Here is a 21,740-nt window from a genome sequence, read left to right as displayed (position 1 = left end):
CTGGGGCGCTTCGTTCTCTTGCCTTAGCGCCCTGCTTTCTTTGGAGGCTGTTTGCGTCCAGCAGCACGCACAGCGGGAAGCTTCCTGCTTGTGCGCCTCCAACTCTCGGCAGATAGAAGCACCTGCTCTCGGTTTGTCCCGCGCATGGGAAGCAGCATGCTGCGTGCCCAGAATGCTTCCCGCTCTATCCTGCCTCATGCGGGGTGCCTTCTGAACACACAGGCATGCCCAACAACAAACTGAGAGGGACTTTGCCTAAGAGTCAGGCAAGTGGTGACCAGAGCCAGGAATGTGCTGCAGTCTTCCCTCACAGGCAGAAGCACTCCTGGTGTGCCTAGAGCGCTTCCCTTAGCGCCCTGCTTGGTTTGGATGCTCTTGGAGCACAGCAGCACGCACAGCGGGAAGCTGCGCGCTGGCCAGCTCCAAGTCTCGGCAGAGAGAAGCGCAAGTGAGGCACCTGCTCTCGGTTTATCCCGCTCATGGGAAGCAGCACGCTGCGTGCCCAGATTGCTTCCCGCTCTATCCTGCCTGCCTTGGGGCTACTTCTGAGCATGGAGGCATGCCTACAAGCAAGCTGAGATGGGCTTTGCCTAAGAGTCAGGCAAGTGGCGAGCGGAACAAGGCATGTGCTAAAACACCTTCCTTCGCAGGCACATTCCCTCCTGGGGCGCTTCGTTCTCTTGCCTTAGCGCCCTGCTTTCTTTGGAGGCTGTTTGCGTCCAGCAGCACGCACAGCGGGAAGCTTCCTGCTTGTGCGCCTCCAACTCTCGGCAGATAGAAGCACCTGCTCTCGGTTTGTCCCGCGCATGGGAAGCAGCATGCTGCGTGCCCAGAATGCTTCCCGCTCTATCCTGCCTCATGCGGGGTGCCTTCTGAACACACAGGCATGCCCAACAACAAACTGAGAGGGACTTTGCCTAAGAGTCAGGCAAGTGGTGACCAGAGCCAGGAATGTGCTGCAGTCTTCCCTCACAGGCAGAAGCACTCCTGGTGCGCCTAGAGCGCTTCCCTTAGCGCCCCGCTTTGTTTGGATGCTCTTGGAGCACAGCAGCACGCACAGCGGGAAGCTGCGCGCTGGCCAGCTCCAAGTCTCGGCAGAGAGAAGCGCAAGTGAGGCACCTGCTCTCGGTTTGTCCCGCGCATGGGAAGCAGCACGCTGCGTGCCCAGATTGCTTCCCGCTCTATCCTGCCTGCCTTGGGGCTACTTCTGAGCACGGAGGCATGCTTACAAGCAAGCTGAGATGGGCTTTGCCTAAGAGTCAGGCAAGTGGCGAGCGGAACAAGGCATGTGCTGCACACCTTCCCTCGCAGGCACATTCCCTCCTGGGGCGCTTCGTTCTCTTGCCTTAGCGCCCTGCTTTCTTTGGAGGCTGTTTGCGTCCAGCAGCACGCACAGCGGGAAGCTTCCTGCTTGTGCGCCTCTAACTCTCGGCAGATAGAAGCACCTGCTCTCGGTTTGTCCCGCGCATGGGAAGCAGCACGCTGTGTGCCCAGATTGCTTCCCGCTCTATCCTGCCTCATGCGGGGTGGCTTCTGAACACACAGGCATGCCCAACAACAAACTGAGAGGGACTTTGCCTAAGAGTCAGGCAAGTGGTGACCAGAGCCAGGAATGTGCTGCAGTCTTCCCTCACAGGCAGAAGCACTCCTGGTGCGCCTAGAGCGCTTCCCTTAGCGCCCTGCTTTGTTTGGATGCTCTTGGAGCACAGCAGCACGCACAGCGGGAAGCTGCGCACTGGCCAGCTCCAAGTCTCGGCAGACAGAAGCGCAAGTGAGGCACCTGCTCTCGGTTTGTCCCGCGCATGGGAAGCAGCACGCTGCGTGCCCAGATTGCTTCCCGCTCTATCCTGCCTCATGCGGGGTGGCTTCTGAACACACAGGCATGCCCAACAACAAACTGAGAGGGACTTTGCCTAAGAGTCAGGCAAGCGGTGACCAGAGCCAGGAATGTGCTGCAGTCTTCCCTCACAGGCAGAAGCACTCCTGGTGCGCCTAGAGCGCTTCCCTTAGCGCCCCGCTTTGTTTTGATGCTCTTGGAGCACAGCAGCACGCACAGCGGGAAGCTGCGCGCTGGCCAGCTCCAAGTCTCGGCAGAGAGAAGCGCAAGTGAGGCACCTGCTCTCGGTTTGTCCCGCGCATGGGAAGCAGCACGCTGCGTGCCCAGATTGCTTCCCGCTCTATCCTGCCTGCCTTGGGGCTACTTCTGAGCACGGAGGCATGCCTACAAGCAAGCTGAGATGGGCTTTGCCTAAGAGTCAGGCAAGTGGCGAGCGGAACAAGGCATGTGCTGCACACCTTCCCTCGCAGGCACATTCCCTCCTGGGGCGCTTCGTTCTCTTGCCTTAGCGCCCTGCTTTCTTTGGAGGCTGTTTGCGTCCAGCAGCACGCACAGCGGGAAGCTTCCTGCTTGTGCGCCTCTAACTCTCGGCAGATAGAAGCACCTGCTCTCGGTTTGTCCCGCGCATGGGAAGCAGCACGCTGTGTGCCCAGATTGCTTCCCGCTCTATCCTGCCTCATGCGGGGTGGCTTCTGAACACACAGGCATGCCCAACAACAAACTGAGAGGGACTTTGCCTAAGAGTCAGGCAAGTGGTGACCAGAGCCAGGAATGTGCTGCAGTCTTCCCTCACAGGCAGAAGCACTCCTGGTGCGCCTAGAGCGCTTCCCTTAGCGCCCTGCTTGGTTTGGATGCTCTTGGAGCACAGCAGCACGCACAGCGGGAAGCTGTGCGCTGGCCAGCTCCAAGTCTCGGCAGAGAGAAGCGCAAGTGAGGCACCTGCTCTCGGTTTGTCCCGCTCATGGGAAGCAGCACGCTGCGTGCCCAGATTGCTTCCCGCTCTATCCTGCCTGCCTTGGGGCTACTTCTGAGCATGGAGGCATGCCTACAAGCAAGCTGAGATGGGCTTTGCCTAAGAGTCAGGCAAGCGGCGAGCGGAACAAGGCATGTGCTAAAACACCTTCCTTCGCAGGCACATTCCCTCCTGGGGCGCTTCGTTCTCTTGCCTTAGCGCCCTGCTTTCTTTGGAGGCTGTTTGCGTCCAGCAGCACGCACAGCGGGAAGCTTCCTGCTTGTGCGCCTCCAACTCTCTGCAGATAGAAGCACCTGCTCTCGGTTTGTCCCGCGCATGGGAAGCAGCATGCTGCGTGCCCAGAATGCTTCCCGCTCTATCCTGCCTCATGCGGGGTGCCTTCTGAACACACAGGCATGCCCAACAACAAACTGAGAGGGACTTTGCCTAAGAGTCAGGCAAGTGGTGACCAGAGCCAGGAATGTGCTGCAGTCTTCCCTCACAGGCAGAAGCACTCCTGGTGCGCCTAGAGCGCTTCCCTTAGAGCCCCGCTTTGTTTGGATGCTCTTGGAGCACAGCAGCACGCACAGCGGGAAGCTGCGCGCTGGCCAGCTCCAAGTCTCGGCAGAGAGAAGCGCAAGTGAGGCACCTGCTCTCGGTTTGTCCCGCGCATGGGAAGCAGCACGCTGCGTGCCCAGATTGCTTCCCGCTCTATCCTGCCTGCCTTGGGGCTACTTCTGAGCACGGAGGCATGCCTACAAGCAAGCTGAGATGGGCTTTGCCTAAGAGTCAGGCAAGTGGCGAGCGGAACAAGGCATGTGCTGCACACCTTCCCTCGCAGGCACATTCCCTCCTGGGGCGCTTCCTTCTCTTGCCTTAGCGCCCTGCTTTCTTTGGAGGCTGTTTGCGTCCAGCAGCACGCACAGCGGGAAGCTTCCTGCTTGTGCGCCTCTAACTCTCGGCAGATAGAAGCACCTGCTCTCGGTTTGTCCCGCGCATGGGAAGCAGCACGCTGTGTGCCCAGATTGCTTCCCGCTCTATCCTGCCTCATGCGGGGTGGCTTCTGAACACACAGGCATGCCCAACAACAAACTGAGAGGGACTTTGCCTAAGAGTCAGGCAAGTGGTGACCAGAGCCAGGAATGTGCTGCAGTCTTCCCTCACAGGCAGAAGCACTCCTGGTGCGCCTAGAGCGCTTCCCTTAGCGCCCCGCTTTGTTTGGATGCTCTTGGAGCACAGCAGCACGCACAGCGGGAAGCTGCGCGCTGGCCAGCTCCAAGTCTCGGCAGAGAGAAGCGCAAGTGAGGCACCTGCTCTCGGTTTGTCCCGCGCATGGGAAGCAGCACGCTGCGTGCCCAGATTGCTTCCCGCTCTATCCTGCCTGCCTTGAGGCTACTTCTGAGCACGGAGGCATGCCTACAAGCAAGCTGAGATGGGCTTTGCCTAAGAGTCAGGCAAGTGGCGAGCGGAACAAGGCATGTGCTAAAACACCTTCCTTCGCAGGCACATTCCCTCCTGGGGCGCTTCGTTCTCTTGCCTTAGCGCCCCGCTTTCTTTGGAGGCTGTTTGCGTCCAGCAGCACGCACAGCGGGAAGCTTCCTGCTTGTGCGCCTCCAACTCTCGGCAGATAGAAGCACCTGCTCTCGGTTTGTCCCGCGCATGGGAAGCAGCATGCTGCGTGCCCAGAATGCTTCCCGCTCTATCCTGCCTCATGCGGGGTGCCTTCTGAACACACAGGCATGCCCAACAACAAACTGAGAGGGACTTTGCCTAAGAGTCAGGCAAGTGGTGACCAGAGCCAGGAATGTGCTGCAGTCTTCCCTCACAGGCAGAAGCACTCCTGGTGCGCCTAGAGCGCTTCCCTTAGAGCCCCGCTTTGTTTGGATGCTCTTGGAGCACAGCAGCACGCAGAGCGGGAAGCTGCGCGCTGGCCAGCTCCAAGTCTCGGCAGAGAGAAGCGCAAGTGAGGCACCTGCTCTCGGTTTGTCCCGCTCATGGGAAGCAGCACGCTGCGTGCCCAGATTGCTTCCCGCTCTATCCTGCCTGCCTTGGGGCTACTTATGAGCACGGAGGCATGCTTACAAGCAAGCTGAGATGGGCTTTGCCTAAGAGTCAGGCAAGTGGCGAGCGGAACAAGGCATGTGCTGCACACCTTCCCTCGCAGGCACATTCCCTCCTGGGGCGCTTCCTTCTCTTGCCTTAGCGCCCTGCTTTCTTTGGAGGCTGTTTGCGTCCAGCAGCACGCACAGCGGGAAGCTTCCTGCTTGTGCGCCTCCAACTCTCGGCAGATAGAAGCATCTGCTCTCGGTTTGTCCCGCGCATGGGAAGCAGCATGCTGCGTGCCCAGAATGCTTCCCGCTACATCCTGCCTCGTGTAGGGTGGCTTCTGAACACACAGGCATGCCCAGCTACAAACTAAGAGTCAGGCAAGTGGTGACCAGAGCCAGGAATGTGCTGCAGTCTTCCCTCACAGGCAGAAGCACTCCTGGTGCGCCTAGAGCGCTTCCCTTAGCGCCCCGCTTTGTTTGGATGCTCTTGGAGCACAGCAGCACGCACAGCGGGAAGCTGCGCGCTGGCCAGCTCCAAGTCTCGGCAGAGAGAAGCGCAAGTGAGGCACCTGCTCTCGGTTTGTCCCGCGCATGGGAAGCAGCACGCTGCGTGCCCAGATTGCTTCCCGCTCTATCCTGCCTGCCTTGGGGCTACTTCTGAGCACGGAGGCATGCCTACAAGCAAGCTGAGATGGGCTTTGCCTAAGAGTCAGGCAAGTGGCGAGCGGAACAAGGCATGTGCTGCACACCTTCCCTCGCAGGCACATTCCCTCCTGGGGCGCTTCCTTCTCTTGCCTTAGCGCCCTGCTTTCTTTGGAGGCTGTTTGCGTCCAGCAGCACGCACAGCGGGAAGCTTCCTGCTTGTGCGCCTCTAACTCTCGGCAGATAGAAGCACCTGCTCTCGGTTTGTCCCGCGCATGGGAAGCAGCATGCTGCGTGCCCAGAATGCTTCCCGCTACATCCTGCCTCGTGCAGGGTGGCTTCTGAACACACAGGCATGCCCAGCTACAAACTAAGAGTCAGGCAAGTGGTGACCAGAGCCAGGAATGTGCTGCAGTCTTCCCTCACAGGCAGAAGCACTCCTGGTGCGCCTAGAGCGCTTCCCTTAGCGCCCCGCTTTGTTTGGATGCTCTTGGAGCACAGCAGCACGCACAGCGGGAAGCTGCGCACTGGCCAGCTCCAAGTCTCGGCAGACAGAAGCGCAAGTGAGGCACCTGCTCTCGGTTTGTCCCGCGCATGGGAAGCAGCACGCTGCGTGCCCAGATTGCTTCCCGCTCTATCCTGCCTCATGTGGGGTGGCTTCTGAACACACAGGCATGCCCAACAACAAACTGAGAGGGACTTTGCCTAAGAGTCAGGCAAGTGGTGACCAGAGCCAGGAATGTGCTGCAGTCTTCCCTCACAGGCAGAAGCACTCCTGGTGCGCCTAGAGCGCTTCCCTTAGCGCCCTGCTTGGTTTGGATGCTCTTGGAGCACAGCAGCACGCACAGCGGGAAGCTGCGCGCTGGCCAGCTCCAAGTCTCGGCAGAGAGAAGCGCAAGTGAGGCACCTGCTCTCGGTTTATCCCGCTCATGGGAAGCAGCACGCTGCGTGCCCAGATTGCTTCCCGCTCTATCCTGCCTGCCTTGGGGCTACTTCTGAGCATGGAGGCATGCCTACAAGCAAGCTGAGATGGGCTTTGCCTAAGAGTCAGGCAAGTGGCGAGCGGAACAAGGCATGTGCTAAAACACCTTCCTTCGCAGGCACATTCCCTCCTGGGGCGCTTCGTTCTCTTGCCTTAGCGCCCTGCTTTCTTTGGAGGCTGTTTGCGTCCAGCAGCAGGCACAGCGGGAAGCTTCCTGCTTGTGCGCCTCCAACTCTCGGCAGATAGAAGCACCTGCTCTCGGTTTGTCCCGCGCATGGGAAGCAGCATGCTGCGTGCCCAGAATGCTTCCCGCTCTATCCTGCCTCATGCGGGGTGCCTTCTGAACACACAGGCATGCCCAACAACAAACTGAGAGGGACTTTGCCTAAGAGTCAGGCAAGTGGTGACCAGAGCCAGGAATGTGCTGCAGTCTTCCCTCACAGGCAGAAGCACTCCTGGTGCGCCTAGAGCGCTTCCCTTAGCGCCCCGCTTTGTTTGGATGCTCTTGGAGCACAGCAGCACGCACAGCGGGAAGCTGCGCGCTGGCCAGCTCCAAGTCTCGGCAGACAGAAGCGCAAGTGAGGCACCTGCTCTCGGTTTGTCCCGCGCATGGGAAGCAGCACGCTGCGTGCCCAGATTGCTTCCCGCTCTATCCTGCCTGCCTTGGGGCTACTTCTGAGCACGGAGGCATGCTTACAAGCAAGCTGAGATGGGCTTTGCCTAAGAGTCAGGCAAGTGGCGAGCGGAACAAGGCATGTGCTGCACACCTTCCCTCGCAGGCACATTCCCTCCTGGGGCGCTTCGTTCTCTTGCCTTAGCGCCCTGCTTTCTTTGGAGGCTGTTTGCGTCCAGCAGCACGCACAGCGGGAAGCTTCCTGCTTGTGCGCCTCCAACTCTCGGCAGATAGAAGCACCTGCTCTCGGTTTGTCCCGCGCATGGGAAGCAGCATGCTGCGTGCCCAGAATGCTTCCTGCTCTATCCTGCCTCGTGCAGGGTGGCTTCTGAACACACAGGCATGCCCAGCTACAAACTAAGAGTCAGGCAAGTGGTGACCAGAGCCAGGAATGTGCTGCAGTCTTCCCTCACAGGCAGAAGCACTCCTGGTGCGCCTAGAGCGCTTCCCTTAGCGCCCTGCTGTGTTTGGATGCTCTTGGAGCACAGCAGCACGCACAGCGGGAAGCTGCGCACTGGCCAGCTCCAAGTCTCGGCAGACAGAAGCGCAAGTGAGGCACCTGCTCTCGGTTTGTCCCGCGCATGGGAAGCAGCACGCTGCGTGCCCAGATTGCTTCCCGCTCTATCCTGCCTCATGCGGGGTGGCTTCTGAACACACAGGCATGCCCAACAACAAACTGAGAGGGACTTTGCCTAAGAGTCAGGCAAGTGGTGACCAGAGCCAGGAATGTGCTGCAGTCTTCCCTCACAGGCAGAAGCACTCCTGGTGCGCCTAGAGCGCTTCCCTTAGCGCCCTGCTGTGTTTGCATGCTCTTGGAGCACAGCAGCACGCGCAGCGGGAAGCTGCGTGCTGGCCAGCTCCAAGTCTCGGCAGACAGAAGCGCAAGTGAGGCACCTGCTCTCGGTTTGTCCCGCGCATGGGAAGCAGCACGCTGCGTGCCCAGAATGCTTCCCGCTCTATCCTGCCTCATGCGGGGTGCCTTCTGAACACACAGGCATGCCCAACAACAAACTGAGAGGGACTTTGCCTAAGAGTCAGGCAAGTGGTGACCAGAGCCAGGAATGTGCTGCAGTCTTCCCTCACAGGCAGAAGCACTCCTGGTGCGCCTAGAGCGCTTCCCTTAGCGCCCCGCTTTGTTTGGATGCTCTTGGAGCACAGCAGCACGCACAGCGGGAAGCTGCGCGCTGGCCAGCTCCAAGTCTCGGCAGACAGAAGCGCAAGTGAGGCACCTGCTCTCGGTTTGTCCCGCGCATGGGAAGCAGCACGCTGCGTGCCCAGATTGCTTCCCGCTCTATCCTGCCTGCCTTGGGGCTACTTCTGAGCACGGAGGCATGCTTACAAGCAAGCTGAGATGGGCTTTGCCTAAGAGTCAGGCAAGTGGCGAGCGGAACAAGGCATGTGCTAAAACACCTTCCTTCGCAGGCACATTCCCTCCTGGGGCGCTTCGTTCTCTTGCCTTAGCGCCCTGCTTTCTTTGGAGGCTGTTTGCGTCCAGCAGCAGGCACAGCAGGAAGCTTCCTGCTTGTGCGCCTCCAACTCTCGGCAGATAGAAGCACCTGCTCTCGGTTTGTCCCGCGCATGGGAAGCAGCATGCTGCGTGCCCAGAATGCTTCCCGCTCTATCCTGCCTCGTGCAGGGTGGCTTCTGAACACACAGGCATGCCCAACAACAAACTAAGAGTCAGGCAAGTGGTGACCAGAGCCAGGAATGTGCTGCAGTCTTCCCTCACAGGCAGAAGCACTCCTGGTGCGCCTAGAGCGCTTCTCTTAGCGCCCTGCTGTGTTTGGATGCTCTTGGAGCACAGCAGCATGCACAGCGGGAAGCTTCCTGCTTGCTGGCCAGCTCCAAGTCTCGGCAGAGAGAAGCGCAAGTGAGGCACCTGCTCTCGGTTTGTCCCGCGCATGGGAAGCAGCATGCTGCGTGCCCAGAATGCTTCCTGCTCTATCCTGCCTCGTGCAGGGTGGCTTCTGAACACACAGGCATGCCCAACAACAAACTAAGAGTCAGGCAAGTGGTGACCAGAGCCAGGAATGTGCTGCAGTCTTCCCTCACAGGCAGAAGCACTCCTGGTGCGCCTAGAGCGCTTCTCTTAGCGCCCTGCTGTGTTTGGATGCTCTTGGAGCACAGCAGCACGCACAGCGGGAAGCTGCGCGCTGGCCAGCTCCAAGTCTCGGCAGACAGAAGCGCAAGTGAGGCACCTGCTCTCGGTTTGTCCCGCGCATGGGAAGCAGCACGCTGCGTGCCCAGATTGCTTCCCGCTCTATCCTGCCTCATGCGGGGTGGCTTCTGAACACACAGGCATGCCCAACAACAAACTGAGAGGGACTTTGCCTAAGAGTCAGGCAAGTGGTGACCAGAGCCAGGAATGTGCTGCAGTCTTCCCTCACAGGCAGAAGCACTCCTGGTGCGCCTAGAGCGCTTCCCTTAGCGCCCTGCTTGGTTTGGATGCTCTTGGAGCACAGCAGCACGCACAGCGGGAAGCTGCGCGCTGGCCAGCTCCAAGTCTCGGCAGAGAGAAGCGCAAGTGAGGCACCTGCTCTCGGTTTATCCCGCTCATGGGAAGCAGCACGCTGCGTGCCCAGATTGCTTCCCGCTCTATCCTGCCTGCCTTGGGGCTACTTCTGAGCATGGAGGCATGCCTACAAGCAAGCTGAGATGGGCTTTGCCTAAGAGTCAGGCAAGTGGCGAGCGGAACAAGGCATGTGCTAAAACACCTTCCTTCGCAGGCACATTCCCTCCTGGGGCGCTTCGTTCTCTTGCCTTAGCGCCCTGCTTTCTTTGGAGGCTGTTTGCGTCCAGCAGCAGGCACAGCGGGAAGCTTCCTGCTTGTGCGCCTCCAACTCTCGGCAGATAGAAGCACCTGCTCTCGGTTTGTCCCGCGCATGGGAAGCAGCATGCTGCGTGCCCAGAATGCTTCCCGCTCTATCCTGCCTCATGCGGGGTGCCTTCTGAACACACAGGCATGCCCAACAACAAACTGAGAGGGACTTTGCCTAAGAGTCAGGCAAGTGGTGACCAGAGCCAGGAATGTGCTGCAGTCTTCCCTCACAGGCAGAAGCACTCCTGGTGCGCCTAGAGCGCTTCCCTTAGCGCCCCGCTTTGTTTGGATGCTCTTGGAGCACAGCAGCACGCACAGCGGGAAGCTGCGCGCTGGCCAGCTCCAAGTCTCGGCAGACAGAAGCGCAAGTGAGGCACCTGCTCTCGGTTTGTCCCGCGCATGGGAAGCAGCACGCTGCGTGCCCAGATTGCTTCCCGCTCTATCCTGCCTGCCTTGGGGCTACTTCTGAGCACGGAGGCATGCTTACAAGCAAGCTGAGATGGGCTTTGCCTAAGAGTCAGGCAAGTGGCGAGCGGAACAAGGCATGTGCTGCACACCTTCCCTCGCAGGCACATTCCCTCCTGGGGCGCTTCGTTCTCTTGCCTTAGCGCCCTGCTTTCTTTGGAGGCTGTTTGCGTCCAGCAGCACGCACAGCGGGAAGCTTCCTGCTTGTGCGCCTCTAACTCTCGGCAGATAGAAGCACCTGCTCTCGGTTTGTCCCGCGCATGGGAAGCAGCATGCTGCGTGCCCAGAATGCTTCCTGCTCTATCCTGCCTCGTGCAGGGTGGCTTCTGAACACACAGGCATGCCCAGCTACAAACTAAGAGTCAGGCAAGTGGTGACCAGAGCCAGGAATGTGCTGCAGTCTTCCCTCACAGGCAGAAGCACTCCTGGTGCGCCTAGAGCGCTTCCCTTAGCGCCCTGCTGTGTTTGGATGCTCTTGGAGCACAGCAGCACGCACAGCGGGAAGCTGCGCACTGGCCAGCTCCAAGTCTCGGCAGAGAGAAGCGCAAGTGAGGCACCTGCTCTCGGTTTGTCCCGCGCATGGGAAGCAGCACGCTGCGTGCCCAGATTGCTTCCCGCTCTATCCTGCCTCATGCGGGGTGGCTTCTGAACACACAGGCATGCCCAACAACAAACTGAGAGGGACTTTGCCTAAGAGTCAGGCAAGTGGTGACCAGAGCCAGGAATGTGCTGCAGTCTTCCCTCACAGGCAGAAGCACTCCTGGTGCGCCTAGAGCGCTTCCCTTAGCGCCCTGCTGTGTTTGCATGCTCTTGGAGCACAGCAGCACGCACAGCGGGAAGCTGCGTGCTGGCCAGCTCCAAGTCTCGGCAGACAGAAGCGCAAGTGAGGCACCTGCTCTCGGTTTGTCCCGCGCATGGGAAGCAGCACGCTGCGTGCCCAGAATGCTTCCCGCTCTATCCTGCCTCATGCGGGGTGCCTTCTGAACACACAGGCATGCCCAACAACAAACTGAGAGGGACTTTGCCTAAGAGTCAGGCAAGTGGTGACCAGAGCCAGGAATGTGCTGCAGTCTTCCCTCACAGGCAGAAGCACTCCTGGTGCGCCTAGAGCGCTTCCCTTAGCGCCCCGCTTTGTTTGGATGCTCTTGGAGCACAGCAGCACGCACAGCGGGAAGCTGCGCGCTGGCCAGCTCCAAGTCTCGGCAGACAGAAGCGCAAGTGAGGCACCTGCTCTCGGTTTGTCCCGCGCATGGGAAGCAGCACGCTGCGTGCCCAGATTGCTTCCCGCTCTATCCTGCCTGCCTTGGGGCTACTTCTGAGCACGGAGGCATGCTTACAAGCAAGCTGAGATGGGCTTTGCCTAAGAGTCAGGCAAGTGGCGAGCGGAACAAGGCATGTGCTAAAACACCTTCCTTCGCAGGCACATTCCCTCCTGGGGCGCTTCGTTCTCTTGCCTTAGCGCCCTGCTTTCTTTGGAGGCTGTTTGCGTCCAGCAGCAGGCACAGCAGGAAGCTTCCTGCTTGTGCGCCTCCAACTCTCGGCAGATAGAAGCACCTGCTCTCGGTTTGTCCCGCGCATGGGAAGCAGCATGCTGCGTGCCCAGAATGCTTCCCGCTCTATCCTGCCTCGTGCAGGGTGGCTTCTGAACACACAGGCATGCCCAACAACAAACTAAGAGTCAGGCAAGTGGTGACCAGAGCCAGGAATGTGCTGCAGTCTTCCCTCACAGGCAGAAGCACTCCTGGTGCGCCTAGAGCGCTTCTCTTAGCGCCCTGCTGTGTTTGGATGCTCTTGGAGCACAGCAGCATGCACAGCGGGAAGCTTCCTGCTTGCTGGCCAGCTCCAAGTCTCGGCAGAGAGAAGCGCAAGTGAGGCACCTGCTCTCGGTTTGTCCCGCGCATGGGAAGCAGCATGCTGCGTGGCCAGAATGCTTCCTGCTCTATCCTGCCTCGTGCAGGGTGGCTTCTGAACACACAGGCATGCCCAACAACAAACTAAGAGTCAGGCAAGTGGTGACCAGAGCCAGGAATGTGCTGCAGTCTTCCCTCACAGGCAGAAGCACTCCTGGTGCGCCTAGAGCACTTCTCTTAGCGCCCTGCTGTGTTTGGATGCTCTTGGAGCACAGCAGCACGCACAGCGGGAAGCTGCGCGCTGGCCAGCTCCAAGTCTCGGCAGAGAGAAGCGCAAGTGAGGCACCTGCTCTCGGTTTGTCCCGCGCATGGGAAGCAGCACGCTGTGTGCCCAGATTGCTTCCCGCTCTATCCTGCCTCATGCGGGGTGGCTTCTGAACACACAGGCATGCCCAACAACAAACTGAGAGGGACTTTGCCTAAGAGTCAGGCAAGTGGTGACCAGAGCCAGGAATGTGCTGCAGTCTTCCCTCACAGGCAGAAGCACTCCTGGTGCGCCTAGAGCGCTTCCCTTAGCGCCCTGCTTGGTTTGGATGCTCTTGGAGCACAGCAGCACGCACAGCGGGAAGCTGCGCGCTGGCCAGCTCCAAGTCTCGGCAGAGAGAAGCGCAAGTGAGGCACCTGCTCTCGGTTTATCCCGCTCATGGGAAGCAGCACGCTGCGTGCCCAGATTGCTTCCCGCTCTATCCTGCCTGCCTTGGGGCTACTTCTGAGCATGGAGGCATGCCTACAAGCAAGCTGAGATGGGCTTTGCCTAAGAGTCAGGCAAGTGGCGAGCGGAACAAGGCATGTGCTAAAACACCTTCCTTCGCAGGCACATTCCCTCCTGGGGAGCTTCGTTCTCTTGCCTTAGCGCCCTGCTTTCTTTGGAGGCTGTTTGCGTCCAGCAGCACGCACAGCGGGAAGATTCCTGCTTGTGCGCCTCCAACTCTCGGCAGATAGAAGCACCTGCTCTCGGTTTGTCCCGCGCATGGGAAGCAGCATGCTGCGTGCCCAGAATGCTTCCCGCTCTATCCTGCCTCATGCGGGGTGCCTTCTGAACACACAGGCATGCCCAACAACAAACTGAGAGGGACTTTGCCTAAGAGTCAGGCAAGTGGTGACCAGAGCCAGGAATGTGCTGCAGTCTTCCCTCACAGGCAGAAGCACTCCTGGTGCGCCTAGAGCGCTTCCCTTAGCGCCCCTCTTTGTTTGGATGCTCTTGGAGCACAGCAGCACGCACAGCGGGAAGCTGCGCACTGGCCAGCTCCAAGTCTCGGCAGACAGAAGCGCAAGTGAGGCACCTGCTCTCGGTTTGTCCCGCGCATGGGAAGCAGCACGCTGCGTGCCCAGATTGCTTCCCGCTCTATCCTGCCTCATGCGGGGTGGCTTCTGAACACACAGGCATGCCCAACAACAAACTGAGAGGGACTTTGCCTAAGAGTCAGGCAAGTGGTGACCAGAGCCAGGAATGTGCTGCAGTCTTCCCTCACAGGCAGAAGCACTCCTGGTGCACCTAGAGCGCTTCCCTTAGCGCCCCGCTTTGTTTGGATGCTCTTGGAGCACAGCAGCACGCACAGCGGGAAGCTGTGCGCTGGCCAGCTCCAAGTCTCGGCAGAGAGAAGCGCAAGTGAGGCACCTGCTCTCGGTTTATCCCGCTCATGGGAAGCAGCACGCTGCGTGCCCAGATTGCTTCCCGCTCTATCCTGCCTGCCTTGGGGCTACTTCTGAGCATGGAGGCATGCCTACAAGCAAGCTGAGATGGGCTTTGCCTAAGAGTCAGGCAAGTGGCGAGCGGAACAAGGCATGTGCTAAAACACCTTCCTTCGCAGGCACATTCCCTCCTGGGGCGCTTCGTTCTCTTGCCTTAGCGCCCTGCTTTCTTTGGAGGCTGTTTGCGTCCAGCAGCACGCACAGCGGGAAGCTTCCTGCTTGTGCGCCTCCAACTCTCGGCAGATAGAAGCACCTGCTCTCGGTTTGTCCCGCGCATGGGAAGCAGCATGCTGCGTGCCCAGAATGCTTCCCGCTCTATCCTGCCTCATGCGGGGTGCCTTCTGAACACACAGGCATGCCCAACAACAAACTGAGAGGGACTTTGCCTAAGAGTCAGGCAAGTGGTGACCAGAGCCAGGAATGTGCTGCAGTCTTCCCTCACAGGCAGAAGCACTCCTGGTGCGCCTAGAGCGCTTCCCTTAGCGCCCCTCTTTGTTTGGATGCTCTTGGAGCACAGCAGCACGCACAGCGGGAAGCTGCGCACTGGCCAGCTCCAAGTCTCGGCAGACAGAAGCGCAAGTGAGGCACCTGCTCTCGGTTTGTCCCGCGCATGGGAAGCAGCACGCTGCGTGCCCAGATTGCTTCCCGCTCTATCCTGCCTCATGCGGGGTGGCTTCTGAACACACAGGCATGCCCAACAACAAACTGAGAGGGACTTTGCCTAAGAGTCAGGCAAGTGGTGACCAGAGCCAGGAATGTGCTGCAGTCTTCCCTCACAGGCAGAAGCACTCCTGGTGCACCTAGAGCGCTTCCCTTAGCGCCCCGCTTTGTTTGGATGCTCTTGGAGCACAGCAGCACGCACAGCGGGAAGCTGCGCGCTGGCCAGCTCCAAGTCTCGGCAGAGAGAAGCGCAAGTGAGGCACCTGCTCTCGGTTTGTCCCGCGCATGGGAAGCAGCATGCTGCGTGCCCAGAATGCTTCCCGCTCTATCCTGCCTCGTGCAGGGTGGCTTCTGAACACACAGGCATGCCCAACAACAAACTAAGAGTCAGGCAAGTGGTGACCAGAGCCAGGAATGTGCTGCAGTCTTCCCTCACAGGCAGAAGCACTCCTGGTGCGCCTAGAGCGCTTCTCTTAGCGCCCTGCTGTGTTTGGATGCTCTTGGAGCACAGCAGCATGCACAGCGGGAAGCTTCCTGCTTGCTGGCCAGCTCCAAGTCTCGGCAGAGAGAAGCGCAAGTGAGGCACCTGCTCTCGGTTTGTCCCGCGCATGGGAAGCAGCATGCTGCGTGGCCAGAATGCTTCCTGCTCTATCCTGCCTCGTGCAGGGTGGCTTCTGAACACACAGGCATGCCCAACAACAAACTAAGAGTCAGGCAAGTGGTGACCAGAGCCAGGAATGTGCTGCAGTCTTCCCTCACAGGCAGAAGCACTCCTGGTGCGCCTAGAGCGCTTCTCTTAGCGCCCTGCTGTGTTTGGATGCTCTTGGAGCACAGCAGCACGCACAGCGGGAAGCTGCGCGCTGGCCAGCTCCAAGTCTCGGCAGAGAGAAGCGCAAGTGAGGCACCTGCTCTCGGTTTGTCCCGCGCATGGGAAGCAGCACGCTGTGTGCCCAGATTGCTTCCCGCTCTATCCTGCCTCATGCGGGGTGGCTTCTGAACACACAGGCATGCCCAACAACAAACTGAGAGGGACTTTGCCTAAGAGTCAGGCAAGTGGTGACCAGAGCCAGGAATGTGCTGCAGTCTTCCCTCACAGGCAGAAGCACTCCTGGTGCGCCTAGAGCGCTTCCCTTAGCGCCCTGCTTGGTTTGGATGCTCTTGGAGCACAGCAGCACGCACAGCGGGAAGCTGCGCGCTGGCCAGCTCCAAGTCTCGGCAGAGAGAAGCGCAAGTGAGGCACCTGCTCTCGGTTTATCCCGCTCATGGGAAGCAGCACGCTGCGTGCCCAGATTGCTTCCCGCTCTATCCTGCCTGCCTTGGGGCTACTTCTGAGCATGGAGGCATGCCTACAAGCAAGCTGAGATGGGCTTTGCCTAAGAGTCAGGCAAGTGGCGAGCGGAACAAGGCATGTGCTAAAACACCTTCCTTCGCAGGCACATTCCCTCCTGGGGAGCTTCGTTCTCTTGCCTTAGCGCCCTGCTTTCTTTGGAGGCTGTTTGCGTCCAGCAGCACGCACAGCGGGAAGATTCCTGCTTGTGCGCCTCCAACTCTCGGCAGATAGAAGCACCTGCTCTCGGTTTGTCCCGCGCATGGGAAGCAGCATGCTGCGTGCCCAGAATGCTTCCCGCTCTATCCTGCCTCATGCGGGGTGCCTTCTGAACACACAGGCATGCCCAACAACAAACTGAGAGGGACTTTGCCTAAGAGTCAGGCAAGTGGTGACCAGAGCCAGGAATGTGCTGCAGTCTTCCCTCACAGGCAGAAGCACTCCTGGTGCGCCTAGAGCGCTTCCCTTAGCGCCCCTCTTTGTTTGGATGCTCTTGGAGCACAGCAGCACGCACAGCGGGAAGCTGCGCACTGGCCAGCTCCAAGTCTCGGCAGACAGAAGCGCAAGTGAGGCACCTGCTCTCGGTTTGTCCCGCGCATGGGAAGCAGCACGCTGCGTGCCCAGATTGCTTCCCGCTCTATCCTGCCTCATGCGGGGTGGCTTCTGAACACACAGGCATGCCCAACAACAAACTGAGAGGGACTTTGCCTAAGAGTCAGGCAAGTGGTGACCAGAGCCAGGAATGTGCTGCAGTCTTCCCTCACAGGCAGAAGCACTCCTGGTGCACCTAGAGCGCTTCCCTTAGCGCCCCGCTTTGTTTGGATGCTCTTGGAGCACAGCAGCACGCACAGCGGGAAGCTGTGCGCTGGCCAGCTCCAAGTCTCGGCAGAGAGAAGCGCAAGTGAGGCACCTGCTCTCGGTTTATCCCGCTCATGGGAAGCAGCACGCTGCGTGCCCAGATTGCTTCCCGCTCTATCCTGCCTGCCTTGGGGCTACTTCTGAGCACGGAGGCATGCCTACAAGCAAGCTGAGATGGGCTTTGCCTAAGAGTCAGGCAAGTGGCGAGCGGAACAAGGCATGTGCTGCACACCTTCCCTCGCAGGCACATTCCCTCCTGGGGCGCTTCCTTCTCTTGCCTTAGCGCCCTGCTTTCTTTGGAGGCTGTTTGCGTCCAGCAGCACGCACAGCGGGAAGCTTCCTGCTTGTGCGCCTCCAACTCTCGGCAGATAGAAGCATCTGCTCTCGGTTTGTCCCGCGCATGGGAAGCAGCATGCTGCGTGCCCAGAATGCTTCCCGCTACATCCTGCCTCGTGCAGGGTGGCTTCTGAACACACAGGCATGCCCAGCTACAAACTAAGAGTCAGGCAAGTGGTGACCAGAGCCAGGAATGTGCTGCAGTCTTCCCTCACAGGCAGAAGCACTCCTGGTGCGCCTAGAGCGCTTCCCTTAGCGCCCTGCTGTGTTTGGATGCTCTTGGAGCACAGCAGCACGCACAGCGGGAAGCTGCGCGCTGGCCAGCTCCAAGTCTCGGCAGACAGAAGCGCAAGTGAGGCACCTGCTCTCGGTTTGTCCCGCGCATGGGAAGCAGCGTGCTGCGTGCCCAGAATGCTTCCCGCTCTATCCTGCCTCATGCGGGGTGCCTTCTGAACACACAGGCATGCCCAACAACAAACTGAGAGGGACTTTGCCTAAGAGTCAGGCAAGTGGTGACCAGAGCCAGGAATGTGCTGCAGTCTTCCCTCACAGGCAGAAGCACTCCTGGTGCGCCTAGAGCGCTTCCCTTAGCGCCCCGCTTTGTTTGGATGCTCTTGGAGCACAGCAGCACGCACAGCGGGAAGCTGCGCGCTGGCCAGCTCCAAGTCTCGGCAGAGAGAAGCGCAAGTGAGGCACCTGCTCTCGGTTTGTCCCGCGCATGGGAAGCAGCACGCTGCGTGCCCAGATTGCTTCCCGCTCTATCCTGCCTGCCTTGGGGCTACTTCTGAGCACGGAGGCATGCCTACAAGCAAGCTGAGATGGGCTTTGCCTAAGAGTCAGGCAAGTGGCGAGCGGAACAAGGCATGTGCTAAAACACCTTCCCTCGCAGGCACATTCCCTCCTGGGGCGCTTCGTTCTCTTGCCTTAGCGCCCTGCTTTCTTTGGAGGCTGTTTGCGTCCAGCAGCACGCACAGCGGGAAGCTTCCTGCTTGTGCGCCTCCAACTCTCGGCAGATAGAAGCACCTGCTCTCGGTTTGTCCCGCGCATGGGAAGCAGCATGCTGCGTGCCCAGAATGCTTCCCGCTCTATCCTGCCTCATGCGGGGTGCCTTCTGAACACACAGGCATGCCCAACAACAAACTGAGAGGGACTTTGCCTAAGAGTCAGGCAAGTGGTGACCAGAGCCAGGAATGTGCTGCAGTCTTCCCTCACAGGCAGAAGCACTCCTGGTGCGCCTAGAGCGCTTCCCTTAGCGCCCCGCTTTGTTTGGATGCTCTTGGAGCACAGCAGCACGCACAGCGGGAAGCTGCGCGCTGGCCAGCTCCAAGTCTCGGCAGAGAGAAGCGCAAGTGAGGCACCTGCTCTCGGTTTGTCCCGCGCATGGGAAGCAGCACGCTGCGTGCCCAGATTGCTTCCCGCTCTATCCTGCCTGCCTTGGGGCTACTTCTGAGCACGGAGGCATGCCTACAAGCAAGCTGAGATGGGCTTTGCCTAAGAGTCAGGCAAGTGGCGAGCGGAACAAGGCATGTGCTGCACACCTTCCCTCGCAGGCACATTCCCTCCTGGGGCGCTTCCTTCTCTTGCCTTAGCGCCCTGCTTTCTTTGGAGGCTGTTTGCGTCCAGCAGCACGCACAGCGGGAAGCTTCCTGCTTGTGCGCCTCCAACTCTCGGCAGATAGAAGCATCTGCTCTCGGTTTGTCCCGCGCATGGGAAGCAGCATGCTGCGTGCCCAGAATGCTTCCCGCTACATCCTGCCTCGTGCAGGGTGGCTTCTGAACACACAGGCATGCCCAGCTACAAACTAAGAGTCAGGCAAGTGGTGACCAGAGCCAGGAATGTGCTGCAGTCTTCCCTCACAGGCAGAAGCACTCCTGGTGCGCCTAGAGCGCTTCTCTTAGCGCCCTGCTGTGTTTGGATGCTCTTGGAGCACAGCAGCATGCACAGCGGGAAGCTTCCTGCTTGCTGGCCAGCTCCAAGTCTCGGCAGAGAGAAGCGCAAGTGAGGCACCTGCTCTCGGTTTGTCCCGCGCATGGGAAGCAGCATGCTGCGTGGCCAGAATGCTTCCTGCTCTATCCTGCCTCGTGCAGGGTGGCTTCTGAACACACAGGCATGCCCAACAACAAACTAAGAGTCAGGCAAGTGGTGACCAGAGCCAGGAATGTGCTGCAGTCTTCCCTCACAGGCAGAAGCACTCCTGGTGCGCCTAGAGCGCTTCTCTTAGCGCCCTGCTGTGTTTGGATGCTCTTGGAGCACAGCAGCACGCACAGCGGGAAGCTGCGCGCTGGCCAGCTCCAAGTCTCGGCAGAGAGAAGCGCAAGTGAGGCACCTGCTCTCGGTTTGTCCCGCGCATGGGAAGCAGCACGCTGTGTGCCCAGATTGCTTCCCGCTCTATCCTGCCTCATGCGGGGTGCCTTCTGAACACACAGGCATGCCCAACAACAAACTGAGAGGGACTTTGCCTAAGAGTCAGGCAAGTGGTGACCAGAGCCAGGAATGTGCTGCAGTCTTCCCTCACAGGCAGAAGCACTCCTGGTGCGCCTAGAGCGCTTCCCTTAGCGCCCTGCTTGGTTTGGATGCTCTTGGAGCACAGCAGCACGCACAGCGGGAAGCTGCGCGCTGGCCAGCTCCAAGTCTCGGCAGAGAGAAGCGCAAGTGAGGCACCTGCTCTCGGTTTATCCCGCTCATGGGAAGCAGCACGCTGCGTGCCCAGATTGCTTCCCGCTCTATCCTGCCTGCCTTGGGGCTACTTCTGAGCATGGAGGCATGCCTACAAGCAAGCTGAGATGGGCTTTGCCTAAGAGTCAGGCAAGTGGCGAGCGGAACAAGGCATGTGCTAAAACACCTTCCTTCGCAGGCACATTCCCTCCTGGGGCGCTTCGTTCTCTTGCCTTAGCGCCCTGCTTTCTTTGGAGGCTGTTTGCGTCCAGCAGCACGCACAGCGGGAAGATTCCTGCTTGTGCGCCTCCAACTCTCGGCAGATAGAAGCACCTGCTCTCGGTTTGTCCCGCGCATGGGAAGCAGCATGCTGCGTGCCCAGAATGCTTCCCGCTCTATCCTGCCTCATGCGGGGTGCCTTCTGAACACACAGGCATGCCCAACAACAAACTGAGAGGGACTTTGCCTAAGAGTCAGGCAAGTGGTGACCAGAGCCAGGAATGTGCTGCAGTCTTCCCTCACAGGCAGAAGCACTCCTGGTGCGCCTAGAGCGCTTCCCTTAGCGCCCCTCTTTGTTTGGATGCTCTTGGAGCACAGCAGCACGCACAGCGGGAAGCTGCGCACTGGCCAGCTCCAAGTCTCGGCAGACAGAAGCGCAAGTGAGGCACCTGCTCTCGGTTTGTCCCGTGCATGGGAAGCAGCACGCTGCGTGCCCAGATTGCTTCCCGCTCTATCCTGCCTCATGCGGGGTGGCTTCTGAACACACAGGCATGCCCAACAACAAACTGAGAGGGACTTTGCCTAAGAGTCAGGCAAGTGGTGACCAGAGCCAGGAATGTGCTGCAGTCTTCCCTCACAGGCAGAAGCACTCCTGGTGCACCTAGAGCGCTTCCCTTAGCGCCCCGCTTTGTTTGGATGCTCTTGGAGCACAGCAGCACGCACAGCGGGAAGCTGTGCGCTGGCCAGCTCCAATTCTCGGCAGAGAGAAGCGCAAGTGAGGCACCTGCTCTCGGTTTATCCCGCTCATGGGAAGCAGCACGCTGCGTGCCCAGATTGCTTCCCGCTCTATCCTGCCTGCCTTGGGGCTACTTCTGAGCATGGAGGCATGCCTACAAGCAAGCTGAGATGGGCTTTGCCTAAGAGTCAGGCAAGTGGCGAGCGGAACAAGGCATGTGCTAAAACACCTTCCTTCGCAGGCACATTCCCTCCTGGGGCGCTTCGTTCTCTTGCCTTAGCGCCCTGCTTTCTTTGGAGGCTGTTTGCGTCCAGCAGCACGCACAGCGGGAAGCTTCCTGCTTGTGCGCCTCCAACTCTCGGCAGATAGAAGCACCTGCTCTCGGTTTGTCCCGCGCATGGGAAGCAGCATGCTGCGTGCCCAGAATGCTTCCCGCTCTATCCTGCCTCATGCGGGGTGCCTTCTGAACACACAGGCATGCCCAACAACAAACTGAGAGGGACTTTGCCTAAGAGTCAGGCAAGTGGTGACCAGAGCCAGGAATGTGCTGCAGTCTTCCCTCACAGGCAGAAGCACTCCTGGTGCGCCTAGAGCGCTTCCCTTAGCGCCCCTCTTTGTTTGGATGCTCTTGGAGCACAGCAGCACGCACAGCGGGAAGCTGCGCACTGGCCAGCTCCAAGTCTCGGCAGACAGAAGCGCAAGTGAGGCACCTGCTCTCGGTTTGTCCCGCGCATGGGAAGCAGCACGCTGCGTGCCCAGATTGCTTCCCGCTCTATCCTGCCTCATGCGGGGTGGCTTCTGAACACACAGGCATGCCCAACAACAAACTGAGAGGGACTTTGCCTAAGAGTCAGGCAAGTGGTGACCAGAGCCAGGAATGTGCTGCAGTCTTCCCTCACAGGCAGAAGCACTCCTGGTGCACCTAGAGCG

The sequence above is a fragment of the Rhea pennata genome, chromosome 6 (assembly GCF_028389875.1).
Source record: "Rhea pennata isolate bPtePen1 chromosome 6, bPtePen1.pri, whole genome shotgun sequence".
In the NCBI taxonomy this organism is placed as follows: Eukaryota; Metazoa; Chordata; class Aves; order Rheiformes; family Rheidae; genus Rhea; species Rhea pennata.
Note: the sequence above shows the minus strand (reverse complement) of the source record.